The sequence below is a fragment of the Artemia sp. Qi Xiang Cuo genome, unplaced genomic scaffold (assembly GCF_049724085.1).
Source record: "Artemia sp. Qi Xiang Cuo unplaced genomic scaffold, ASM4972408v1 HiC_scaffold_23, whole genome shotgun sequence".
NCBI classification, from domain to species: domain Eukaryota; kingdom Metazoa; phylum Arthropoda; class Branchiopoda; order Anostraca; family Artemiidae; genus Artemia; species Artemia sp. Qi Xiang Cuo.
Genome location: NW_028297432.1, coordinates 5,335,706 through 5,348,787, shown reverse-complemented (window position 1 = coordinate 5,348,787; position 13,082 = coordinate 5,335,706).

Below are 13,082 nucleotides of genomic sequence, written 5' to 3'. Positions count from 1 at the left end.
AGCTCCTGAAAACTTCTGTATACTTCCCAATAACCAATACTATATGTTAACATTGGGTAAAGTTCATAACTTTTAGCCCTCCCTCTGGGAGCTTCGGGGGATTGTCATCCTAAAAGACATATTTATCATATTTTCGACCATGCTGAACAAAATGGCTATCTCAAAATTTTGATCGGGCGACTTTGGGAAAAAAATAAGCGTGGGAGGGGACCTAGTTGCCCTGCATTTTTTTGGTCAGTTAAAAAGGGGACTAGAACTTTTAATTTCCGTTCCAATGAGCCCTCCCGAGATATTCTAGGACCACTGGGTCGATACGATCACCCCTGGGAAAAAAAACAAATAAACACGCATCCGTGATCTTTCTTCTGGCAAAAAATGTAAAATTCCACATTTTTGTAGATAGGAGCTTGAAACCTCTACAGTAGGGTTATCTGATACGCTGAATATGATGGTGTGATTTCCATTAAGGCTCTATAACTTTTAGTGGGTCTTTTCCCCTTTTTTTGAAAATCAGCCAAATTTTCTAAGGCGCGTAACTTTTGATGGGTAGCACTAAACTTGATGAAAGTTATATATTTGAAATCAGCATTGAAATTTAATTCTTTTGATATATCTATTGGTATCAAAAACCCGTTTTCTAGAGTTTCGGTTACCATTGAGCCGGGTCGCTCCTTACTTACAGTTCGTTACCACGAACTGTTTGATGAATTGAGGAGCCTTCGGAGCTAATAAAACATATTACCTTCTAATTGTTTCAAGTAAATAAATAAAAAAAGTTACAAATCGCATTAATTGGAAGAGAAAATGTCCTCTTGTCCTCTACGGCAACTATTGTTATCAAATGAATTATTGAAATAGTGATTAATTTCGAGCCATAGAGTAATGACATTATAACCAATATCATCAGAGGTAACATCATCAGAGGTAACGTCATAATGTAGTGTTTTTCTATTCACGTGTTTTGTTTTCAGTAAAGTGCATATTGTGTTCATGTCTTGAGAGAAGGCATAGGGGTTATCAGCCCTACTTGTATGAATTTTTGTTGGTTTTGAATTTGACTTGTCTATTTATCGTAATTTCTGTTCGTTTTATCTTAATTTCTGTTCGTCATTTCTCTTATTTTGCTAAATTTTTTCTTAATAAAGCTCTTTAATTTTCTTTGAAAAAATTGTGTTATGTAAGAATGTTTTTAAATAAATTTCTGAACTTTTTTATTGTAATGGTCTTTTTCATGAAAACGATAATGTTTTATATCTTTTTAGTTTTTTTCTATTATAATACATAGTAGGGGTATCTATTTGTATGTTAGAGAAACTTTTTCAACAATTTTTAACCCTGATATAAACAATATATTTTAATTTAGTTTTTTAGCTTCTGAAGTTGACTTGAAAAGCAAATTCCCAAAAGTTTCTTTTTGTGCTTTTTCACTACCTGGATACAGCTACATTCTTTTTATTTATTTAAATTAAGAAAGCAGAAGTAGTAATAGCAGCATCCCTAAAACGTTCAACTTAATACCCCAAGTCGTTCTCGATATATTGCTAAGTTGTTTTATTGGCAGCCATAACTACACTGCCTTTTAATTTATTTTATGTCAACATTCAGTTTAAAGTATAATGGGGCAAGTACTTATTTTTCATGGGTTGACATGCTTAATTTCCCTACGGACTTAGGTGCTGGACCTTTATACTATACTTTACAAACTTACTGTCTAAAAATTGTGACTTACTTTGTTTTAAAAATAAATTTTCTTGAGAGACAGAATGCTCTCTCTCTGATGTATTCTTAGTCGTAAAAAGTGAACAAGAAATTTTAATTTTGACTTTAATTAACTCTTTCATAAATTTCAGTAATATTTCCAGTTATTATGGATTGTTTCTGATTATGATATTGCTTATATGCCCTTTTGAAAACTTGCATGCACACAGTTTTTTCCTTTAATTTAAACTCCTAAACGTTCCCAAAGAGTTTCATCTTATTACCTTAAGAGTCATCAGTCACATTAACTGTAGTGGAAGCATAGCCCTTTCTGAAGAAATGGTTCGAACGTGAAACCACCTTTTTACATTTTTTTTTACTATGATCCGTATGTGGTGAAAATAAGAAACCACTGGTCTAGCATATACCTAGCAACGCTATCTTAAAAAGCTGAATTCACGTTAGAACAATTTCCTCAGAAAGGGTTATACTACAACTACATTAATATATATATATATATATATATATATATATATATATATATATATATATATGCTGGATCAAGTTACCGAGAAATTTCGACAAAATTTCGAAATGATCAATTTTGTTGCATTAAAGTGCTTTTGCAAAAGGGCGTATTAGCAATTCCTTGTTAACCACTTTGAGCATTATATTACAACTTTCAGGTATAATGAAGTAACAAAAAGGCACTCTGTAGGCCTACCTACTGATGATACTACTACCTATTATAACACTACTTCTACTGCTACAACAACTACCCTGTTGTTGGAGCCCAATCCTATTTTTACTAGGGACACCATCACTTAATAAAACACTGTATGTAGCCCAATAAACCCAAGGCCAACACTAAATTGTCATTAAAAATATATATTTTCAATTACTTTGAAATGGGAGTTCTAGATTTTCAAGAAATTCAAACAAGGTATGACATATCTAATATGAATCAGAGAAAAAAGGGTAGGTTAGATTAGCTGAATTGAAGTTATGAATCATATTGCTTGTTTTTCAGTACTTGGGAGTTTAAAAAGTAAAATTTCTTACGTATCTGCAGTGCAGTGTATAATTGAGTTTTGTTTCTCGTCTTTGTAATTTGTTCGATTATATGCAATGTGTTGTAATTTTTTTGTGTGTGTGTTTTTTCTTTTTTATTGATGCTCTGTCTTTTGTACCTTATTCTGATGAATAATAAATAAATTATTATTATTATTATTATTATTATTATTATTATTATTGATGGAATTCTGTCAACATTGAATAAAAATTAATCAATTAATCAAATTAATCAATTAAAAAATTAATTTGTCAACATTGAATAAATATATATATATATATATATATATATATATATATATATATATATATATATATATATATATATATATATATATATATATATATATATATATATATATATATATATATATATATATATATATTTACAGTAGATATAAAAGTTGCCTCCTCAAAAAGTAATATTTCCCGCCATCATAGAGTGGTGCCGCCAATGATATTGCTTATGTGCCCTCTTCAAAACCTACATACACAAAGTTTTTTCCTTTATTTGAACTCCTGTGCGTTCCCTAAGAGTTTCATCTTAATAACCTTAGCGTCATCATATACAGTTACTGTATTTTTAGTATTAACCATTCTGATGAAAATGTTCTAACGTGAAACCACCATTTTAAGGTTGCGTTAATAGGCATACGCTAGACCATTGGTTTCTTATTTACAACACATACGGATCATAGTAAAAAAATGTAAAAAGGTGGTTTAAAGTTAGAATCATTTCTCGTCAATACATTTTTTCTTACTCTTAATGAGAGTAATCCGAGTTTAGAGCCTTATACGTTAACTTTTTTTATTTATTCACTTGAAACAATTAGAAGGTAGCTCGTTTTGTTAGCTCCGAAGGTTCCTTAATTCATTACCTTACAGTTCCGGGTCGAAAGAGATCCCAGACATTCAGTCTTAGCCAACTTATTTTGAAGACCTAGAGAATCATATAAACTCAGCGGGCCGGGCACCCATCTACACGCAACTGTATACTCAGCAGATAGATGCACTGGTAAGTGAATTCCCCCTCCCAAAATATTCTAAATGTTTATATATAACATAAAAAAATCTGGATAGGCCTATCTCAACAAGGTAGCGAAACAAAATATGTCTAGCGATACCCTCAAAAGCCTTTCCAAATTTCGAAACCAAGACAAAAACCCTATCATTAATCTTGCAATATTTTCTAAAAAGAGCCATGAGTATAAGTACCTGATCCACTGGCGTAGGCAAAATTAGGCAACATCGTATCTGGGGGGGAGGGCCGTCAATAGTGTGATGAAGTTTTATCAACTACTTTTTCAACCATCTGCTTTTTCAGATATATTTAATGTAAATTTGAAGGTCTAGGGGGGGCAGCTATCCCCACCCCTGCCTCCCCTCCCCCTCCCTTTGCCCATGACATGATTTGTAGTTGAATATTACTTTTTGCATCCTCCTTGGGTCTCACTGGTGATAAATTCCCTTTCTAGCCACAGCCCTAATCTACCATCTAGAACCTTTTCCAAAAATTTACTAATTGTTGGTACTAGACTAATAGGGCGATAGCTACTATGCATCATCCGGTCACGATTTCTAAATAACAGAATTATAACTGACATATTCCAAGCTGTTGGCCAACTACATGAAACCAGGACCGCATTATGCAAAGTTAATAGAACTGGAAAAAGGGAACCGATTAATTTTTTATTCATTGTTGACAGAATTTCATCAATAATAATAATAATAACAATAATTTATTTACTATTCATCAGAATATGATACTAAAGGCAGAGCTTCAATAAAAAAGAAAAAACATACACAAAAAACAAATTACAGCACATTACACAGAATCCAACAAATTACAAAGACAAGAAACAAAAACTTAATTATACATTGCACTGCAGGTACGCAATAAATTTTACTTTTTAAACTCCCAAGTACTGAAAAAACAAGCAATATGATTGATAACTTCAATTCAGCTATTCTAACCTACCCTTTTTTCTCTGATTCATAAAAGATGTGTCATACCTTGTTTGAATTTCTTGAAAATCTAGAACTCCCATTTCAAAGTAATTGAAAATATATATTTTTAATGACAATTTAGTGTTGGCCTTGGGCTTATTGGGCCACATACAGTATTTTATTAAGTGATCGTGTCCCTAGTAAAAATAGGATGGGGCTCCAACAACAGGGTAGTCGTTGTAGCAGTAGAAGTAGCGTTATGAGTAGGTAGTAGTATCATCAGTAGGTAGGCCTACAGAGTGCCTTTTTGTTACTTCATTATACCTGAAAGTTGTAATATAATGCTCAAAGTGGTTAACAAGGAATTGCTAATACGCCCTTTTGCAAAAGCACTTTAATGCAACAAAATTGATCATTGCGAAATTTTGTCGCAATTTTTCGGCTACTTGATCCAGCATATATATATATATATATATATATATATATATATATATATATATATATATATATATATATATATATATATATATATATATATATATATATATATATATATATATATATATATATATATATATATATATATATATATATATATATATATATATATATATATATATATATATATATATATATATATATATATATATATATATATATATATATATATATATATATATATATATCTTTCTGATGAAATGGTTCTAACGTGAATTCACCTTTTTAAGATAGCGTTGCTAGGCATATGCTAGACCAGTGGTTTCTTATTTTCACCACATACGGATCATAGAAAAAAAATGTAAAAAGGTGGTTTCACGTTAGAACCATTTCTTCAGAACGGGCTATACTACCACTAAAGTTAATGTAACTGATGACCCTAAAGGTAATAGGATGAAAGTCTTTGGGAACGTTTAGGAGTTTTAATTAAAGGAAAAAACTGTGTGTTTGCGAGTTTTCAAAAGGGTATATAAGCAATATCATAATCAGCACCAATCCATAATAGCTGGAAATATTATTGAAATTTTTGAAAGAGTTAATTCAAGTCAAAATTAAAAGTTCTTGTGCCCTTTTTACGAATTAAATAAAAAAAACAAGTTTTTTAAATTGAAAGTAAGGAGCGACATTAAAACTTAAAACGAACAGAAATTATTCCGTATATGAAAGGGGCTGTCCCCTCCTCAACGCCTCGCTCTTTACGCTAAAGTTTTTTTATTGTTTTAAAAAATAAAGTTGTGAGACAGAGTCAAACTTTAGCGTAAAGAGCGAGGCGTTGAGGAGGGACAGCCCTTTCATATACGGAATAATTTCTGTTCGTTTTAAGTTTTAATGTCGCTCCTTACTTTCAGTTTAAAAAACTTGTTTTTTTTTATTTAATTTCTGATTGTTTTTTAGTTAATGCAGCTTTTATTTGCATAAAAATTTTACATTTCTTTTGCTAAATGGATGTCTTTACAAATTAACTCACGTAACTAACCTCTATATTCGTATAATTTTCTTCTGGCAAAAAATACAAAGTTGCAGATTTTTGCATATATGAGCTTGAAACCTATGTATTAGGGTTTTCTGATACGCTGAATCTGACGGTGTGATTTTCATTAAAATTCTTTCACTTTTAGAGGATGTTTCCCCCCTCTTTAGAAAGTCGAGTAAATTTTCTCAGGTTCGTAGCCTTTGATGAGTAATACTAAACTTAATAAAATTTATATATTTAGAATCAGCATTATAAACACTTTCTTTTGATACATTTATTGACATCAAAATTCCGTTTTTAAAAGTTTCGATTACTATTGAGCCGTATCGCTTGCTTTTTTATTGTTTTTTTTTTTTGGTAAGTATATGTTATTACGTATATAAAGGGGTTCTCCCCTTAGTCAAAACCACGCCTTATACTTTAAAAGTTAAAAAAAAAGGTTTGATTCACAAACCCCTGAATCACAAAAGCCGCTTAATTATAATAGATAGCTATTTTTAAATCACTAAAAAAAACCTTAGCATAAAGAGCGATGTCTTGAATTGGGGGAGAACCCCCTCACTTATGTTATAATTTCTGTTCATTTTAAGTTCTAATATTCCTTCTTACATTTCAGTTGAAAAAACTTGATTTTTTTATTCAATTTCTGATCGTTTTTTAAATAATGCTTGGAAATCCGGTGCCCCCTTCATAGAAATGTCCCTTACCCCAAAGAAACATCCTCCACGGAAATATTCTTCAGAGTAACCCCCTCCTCTAGCCCCCCCCCCCTCTAGAAAAAAACCTTCCTGAAAATGGTTGTATACTTCCCAATAACCAATAAATAATGCTGGCAAGTCTGGCGCCCCCTTCATGGCAATTTCCCTTCCCCCATGAAAACTTCCTTCATGAACAGATCCTCTAACATAACCCCCGACCCACCCTTCCCTCCCCCTACCAGAAAAAAAACTCCTGAAAACTTCTGTATACTTCCCAATAACCAATACTATATGTTAACATGGGGTAAAGTTCATAACTTTTAGCCCTCCCTCTGGGAACTTCGGGGGATTAAGTCATCCTAAAAGACATATTTATTATATTTTCGACCATGCTGAACACAATGCTATCTCAAAATTTTGATTGGGTGACTTTGGGGAAAAAATAAGCGTGGGAGGGGGCCTAGTTGCCCCCCATTTTTTTGGTCACTTAAAAAGGGAACTAGAATTTTTAATTTCCGTTCGAATGAGCCCTCCCGCGATATTCTAGGACCACTGGGTCGATACGATCACCCCTGGGAAAAAAAAACAAAAAAACAACAAACAAACAAACAAATAAACACGCATCCGTGATCTTTCTTCTGGCAAAAAATGTAAAATTCCACATTTTTGTAGATAGGAGCTTGAAACCTCTACAGAAGGATTCTCTGATACGCTGAAAATAATGGTGTGATTTTCATTAAGTTTTTATAATTTTTATGGGGTCTTTCCCCCTTTTTTGAAAATCAACTAAATTTTCTCAGGCGATTAACTTTTGATGGGTAGCACTAAACTTGATGAAAGTTATATATTTGAAATCAGCATTGAAATCTGATTCTTTTGATATATCTATTGGTATCAAAAACCCGTTTTCTAGAGTTTCGGTTACCATTGAGCCGGGTCGCTCCTTACTTACAGTTCGTTACCACGAACTGTTTGATACGAAGAGATCAGAGAGAGAGAGCAGCCTTTCTCTCAAGCCCATTTATTTTCCAAACACAAAGTCAAAATTTTTAGATAGTAATTTTGTACAGTATAGTAGAATGGTCCAGCAACTAAGTCGTTAGTTAAATTAAGTATGTCATACAATGACAAATATGTAATTGACCCTTTATACTTTAAACTGAATGTTGCCGTTAAATAAATCAAAAGGCAGTGTAGTTATGGCTGCAAATGAAACAACTTAGCAATATATCAAGAACGAATTGGGATATTAAGTTGAACGTTTTAGGGATGCTGCTATTACTACTTCTGCTTTCTTAATTTAAATAAATAAAAAGAGAGTAACTGTATCCAAGAAGTCAAAAAGCACAAAAAGAAACTTTTGGGAATTTGCTTTCAAGTCAACTTCAGAAGCTATAAAACTAAATTAAAATATACTGTTTATATCAGGGTTAAAAATTGTTGAAAAATATTCTCTAACTTACAAATAGATACCCCTACTATGGATTATAATACAATAAAACTGAAAAGATATGAAACATTATCGTTTTCATGAAAAAGAACATGACAATAAAAAAAGATCAGAAATTGATTTAAAAACATTCTTCCATAAAACAAAGTTTTTCAAAGAAAAGTAAAGAGCTTTATTAAGCAAAAAGTGAGCAAAATAAAATCAAATTATTTTCAAAGCATAAAACTAAAATAAATAACGATCAATAAATAAATGAAACTGAAAATGAACAGAAATTACGATAAATAGACAAGTCAAACTCAAAACTAACCAAAATTAATAAAAGTAGGGCTAATAACCCCTATGCCTTCTCTCAAGACTAGAACACAATATGCACTTTACTGAAAACAAAACACTTGAATAGAAAAACACTACATTATGACGTTACCTCTGATGACGTTACCTCTGATGATATTGGTTATAACGTCATTACTCTATGGCTCGAAATTAATCACTATTTCAATAATTCATTTGATAACAATAGTTGCCGTAGAGGACAAGTGGAGGCCATGGTCAATGATACACTTTCTCTTACTCTTAAAGAGAGTAATACAAGTTCGGAGCCTTATACGGTAACTTTTTTTTATTTATTTACTTGAAACAATTAGAAGGTAACATGTTTTATTAGCTCCAAAGGCTCCTCAATTCATTATCTTCCAGTTCCTGGTCAAAAAAGGTCTCAAAAGTTAATTCTTAGCCATATTATTTTGAGGACCTGGAGAATCATAGAAACTCAGCGGGCCGGGCACGCATCTACACGCACGGGTTACTGAGCTGATAGATGCTATGGCCAGTGAATTTTCTTTCCCAAGATGTTCAAATTGTTTATAAATAACATAAAAAAGTACTGGGTAGGCCTATCTAAACAAGGCAATGAATTAAAATAAGTGTATCAACACTATCAAATGCCTTTTTAAAGTTCGAAAATGTGACAAAAAGCCCATCATTTACCCTGCAATATTTTCCAATAAGAGCCAGGAGTATAAATACACGATTCATTGGCGTAGGCAACATTAGGAAACATATTGTCTAGGGGGGGAGGGCAGTCAAGAGTGTGATGAAGTTTTATCAGCTACTTTTTCAACCATCTGCTTTTTCAGATATATTTAATGTAAATTTGAAGGTCTAGGGGGGGCAGCTATCCCCCACCCAACCTCTCCTCCCATTGCCTTTTCCCATGACATGATTTGTAGTTGAATATTCCTTTTGGCATCCTCCTTGGGTCTCACTGGTGATAATTTCCCTTTCTAGCCACAGCCCTAATCTACCATCTAGAACCTTTTCCAAAAATTTACTAATTGTTGGTACTAGACTAATAGGGCGATAGTTACTATGGTTCATCCGGTCACGCTTTTTAAATAACGGAATTATAACCGACATATCCCATGCTATATATATATATATATATATATATATATATATATATATATATATATATATATATATATATATATATATATATATATATATATATATATATATATATATATATATATATATATTTACAGTAGATATAAAAGTTGCCTCCTCAAAAAGTAATATTTCCCGCCATCATAGAGAGTGGTGCCGCCAATGATATTGCTTATGTGCCCTCTTCAAAACCTACATACACAAAGTTTTTTCCTTTATTTGAACTTCTGTGCGTTCCCTAAGAGTTTCATATTAATAACTTTAGCGTCATAATTTACGTTTACAGTAGTTTTAGTATAAACCAATATGTGGAAATGGTTCTAACGTGAAACAACCTTTTTAGGATTGGGTTACTAGGCATATGCTAGACTAGTGGTTTCTTATTTTCACCACATACGGATCATAGTAAAAATACGATAAAAAGCCAATCATTTGCCCTGCAATGTTTTCCAATAAGAGCCAGGAGTATAAATACACGATCCATTGGTGTAGGCAACATTAGGCAACATATTGTCTAGGGGGGGAGAGCAGTCAATGGTGTGAAGAAGTTTTATCTACTAATTTTTCAACCATCTGCTTTTTCAGATATATCTAATGTAAATTTGAAGGTCTAGGGGGGGGCAGCTATCCCCACCCCTGCCTCCCCTCCCCTTTGCCCATGACATGATTTGTAGTTGAATATTCCTTTTGGCATCCTCCTTGGGTCTCACTGGTGATAATTTCTCTTTCTAGCCACAGCCCTAATCTACCATATAGAACCTTTTCCAAAAATTTACTAATTGTTGGTACTAGACTAATAGGGCGATAGTTACTAGGCTTCATCCGGTCACGATTTTTAAATAACGGAATTATAACCGACATATCCCAAGCTGTTGGCCAACTACATGAAACCAGGACCTCATTATGCAAAGATAATAGAACCAAAAAAAGGGAACCGATTAATTTTTTATTCAATGTTGACAGAATTCCATCAATAATAATAATAATAATAATAATAATAATATATAATAATAATAATAATAATAATAATTATTATTATTCATCAGAATAAGGTACAAAAGACGGAGCATCAATAAAAAAGAAAAAACACACACACACAAAAATTACAACACATTACATATAATCGAACAAATTACAAAGACGAGAAACAAAAACTCAATTATACACTGCACTGCAGATACGTAAGAAATTTTACTTTTTACACTCCCAAGTACTGAAAATCATGCAATATATTCATAACTTCAACTCAGCTAATCTAACCTACTCTATTTTCTCTGATTAATATTAGATACGTCATACCTTGTTTGAATTTCTTGAAAATCTATAACTGCCATTTAAAAGTAATTGAAAATATATATTTTTAATGACAATTTAGTGTTGGCCTTGGGTTTATTGGGCTCCATACAGTGTTTTATTAAGGGATCGTGTCCCTAGTAAAAATAGAATGGGGCTCCAATAACGGGGTAGTCGTTGTAGCAGTAGAAGTAGTGTTATAATAGGTAGTAGTATCATCAGTAGGTAGGCCTACAGAGTGCCTTTTTGTTACTTCCTTATACCTGAAAGTTGTAATATAATGCTCAAAGTGGTTAACAAGGAATTGCTAATACGCCCTTTTGCAAAAGCACTTTAATGCGACAAAATTGATCATTTCGAAATTTTGTCGAAATTTCTCGGCAACTTGATCCAGCATATATATATATATATATATATATATATATATATATATATATATATATATATTTTTTTTTTTTTTTTTTTTTTATATATATATATATATATATATATATATATATATATATATATATATATATATATATATATATATATATATATATATATATATATATATATATATATATATATATATATATATATATATATATATATATATATATATATATATATATATATATATATATATATATATATATATATATATATTAATGTAGTTGTAGTATAACCCTTTCTGAGGAAATTGTTCTAACGTGAATTCACCTTTTTAAGATAGCGTTGCTAGGTATATGCTAAACCAGTGGTTTCTTATTTTCACCACAAACGGATCATAGTAAAGAAAATGTAAAAAGGTGGTTTCACGTTTGAACCATTTCTTCAGAAAGGGCTATACTTCCACTAAAGTTAATGCAACTGATGACCCTTAAGGTAAAAAGATGAAACTCTTTGGGAACGTTTAGCAGTTTAAATTAAAGGAAAAAACTGTGTGCATGCAAGTTTTCAAAAGGGCATATAAGCAATATCATAATCAGCACCAATCCATAATAGCTGGAAATATTATTGAAATTTTTTAAAGAGTTAATTCAAGTCAAAATTAAAAGTTCTTGTGTCCTTTTTACGAATAAGAAGAGATCAGAGAGAGAGAGCAGTTTTTCTCTCAAGCCAATTTATTTTCCAAACACATAAAGTCAAAATTTTGAGACAGTCATTTTGTTCAGTATAGTAGAATGGTCCAGCAACTAAGTCCTTAGGGATATTAAGCATGTCATCCCATGACAAATAAGCAATTGCCCAATTATACTTTAAACTGAATGTTGCCATAAAATAAATCAAACGGCAGTGTAGTTATGGCTGCCAATGAAACAACTTAGCAATATATCAAGAACGACTTGGGGTATTAAGTTGAACGTTTTAGGGATACTGCTATTACTACCTCTGCTTTCTTAATTTAAATAAATAAAAAGAATGTAGCTGTATCCAGGTAGTGACAAAGCACAAAAAGAAACTTTTGGGAATTTGCTTTTCAAGTCAACTTCAGAAGCTATAAAACTAAATTAAAATATACTGTTTATATCAGGGTTAAAAATTGTTGAAAAAGTTTCTCTAACATACAAATAGATACCCCTACTATGGATTATAATAGAAAAAAACTAAAAAGATATAAAACATTATCGTTTTCATGAAAAAGACCATTACAATAAAAAAGTTCAGAAATTGATTTAAAAACATTCTTCCATAACACAAGTTTTTCAAAGAAAAGTAAAGAGCTTTATTAAGCCAAAAGTTAGCAAAATAACAGAAATTACGAACAGAAATTACGATAAAACGAACAGAAATTACGATAAATAGACAAGTCAAACTCAAAACCAACAAAAATTCATACAAGTAGGGCTGATAACCCCTATGCCTTCTCTCAAGACATGAACACAATATTCACTTTACTGAAAACAAAACACGTGAATAGAAAAACACTACATTATGACGTTACCTCTGATGATGTTACCTCTGATGATATTGGTTATAATGTCATTACTCTATGGCTCGAAACTAATCACTATTTCAATAA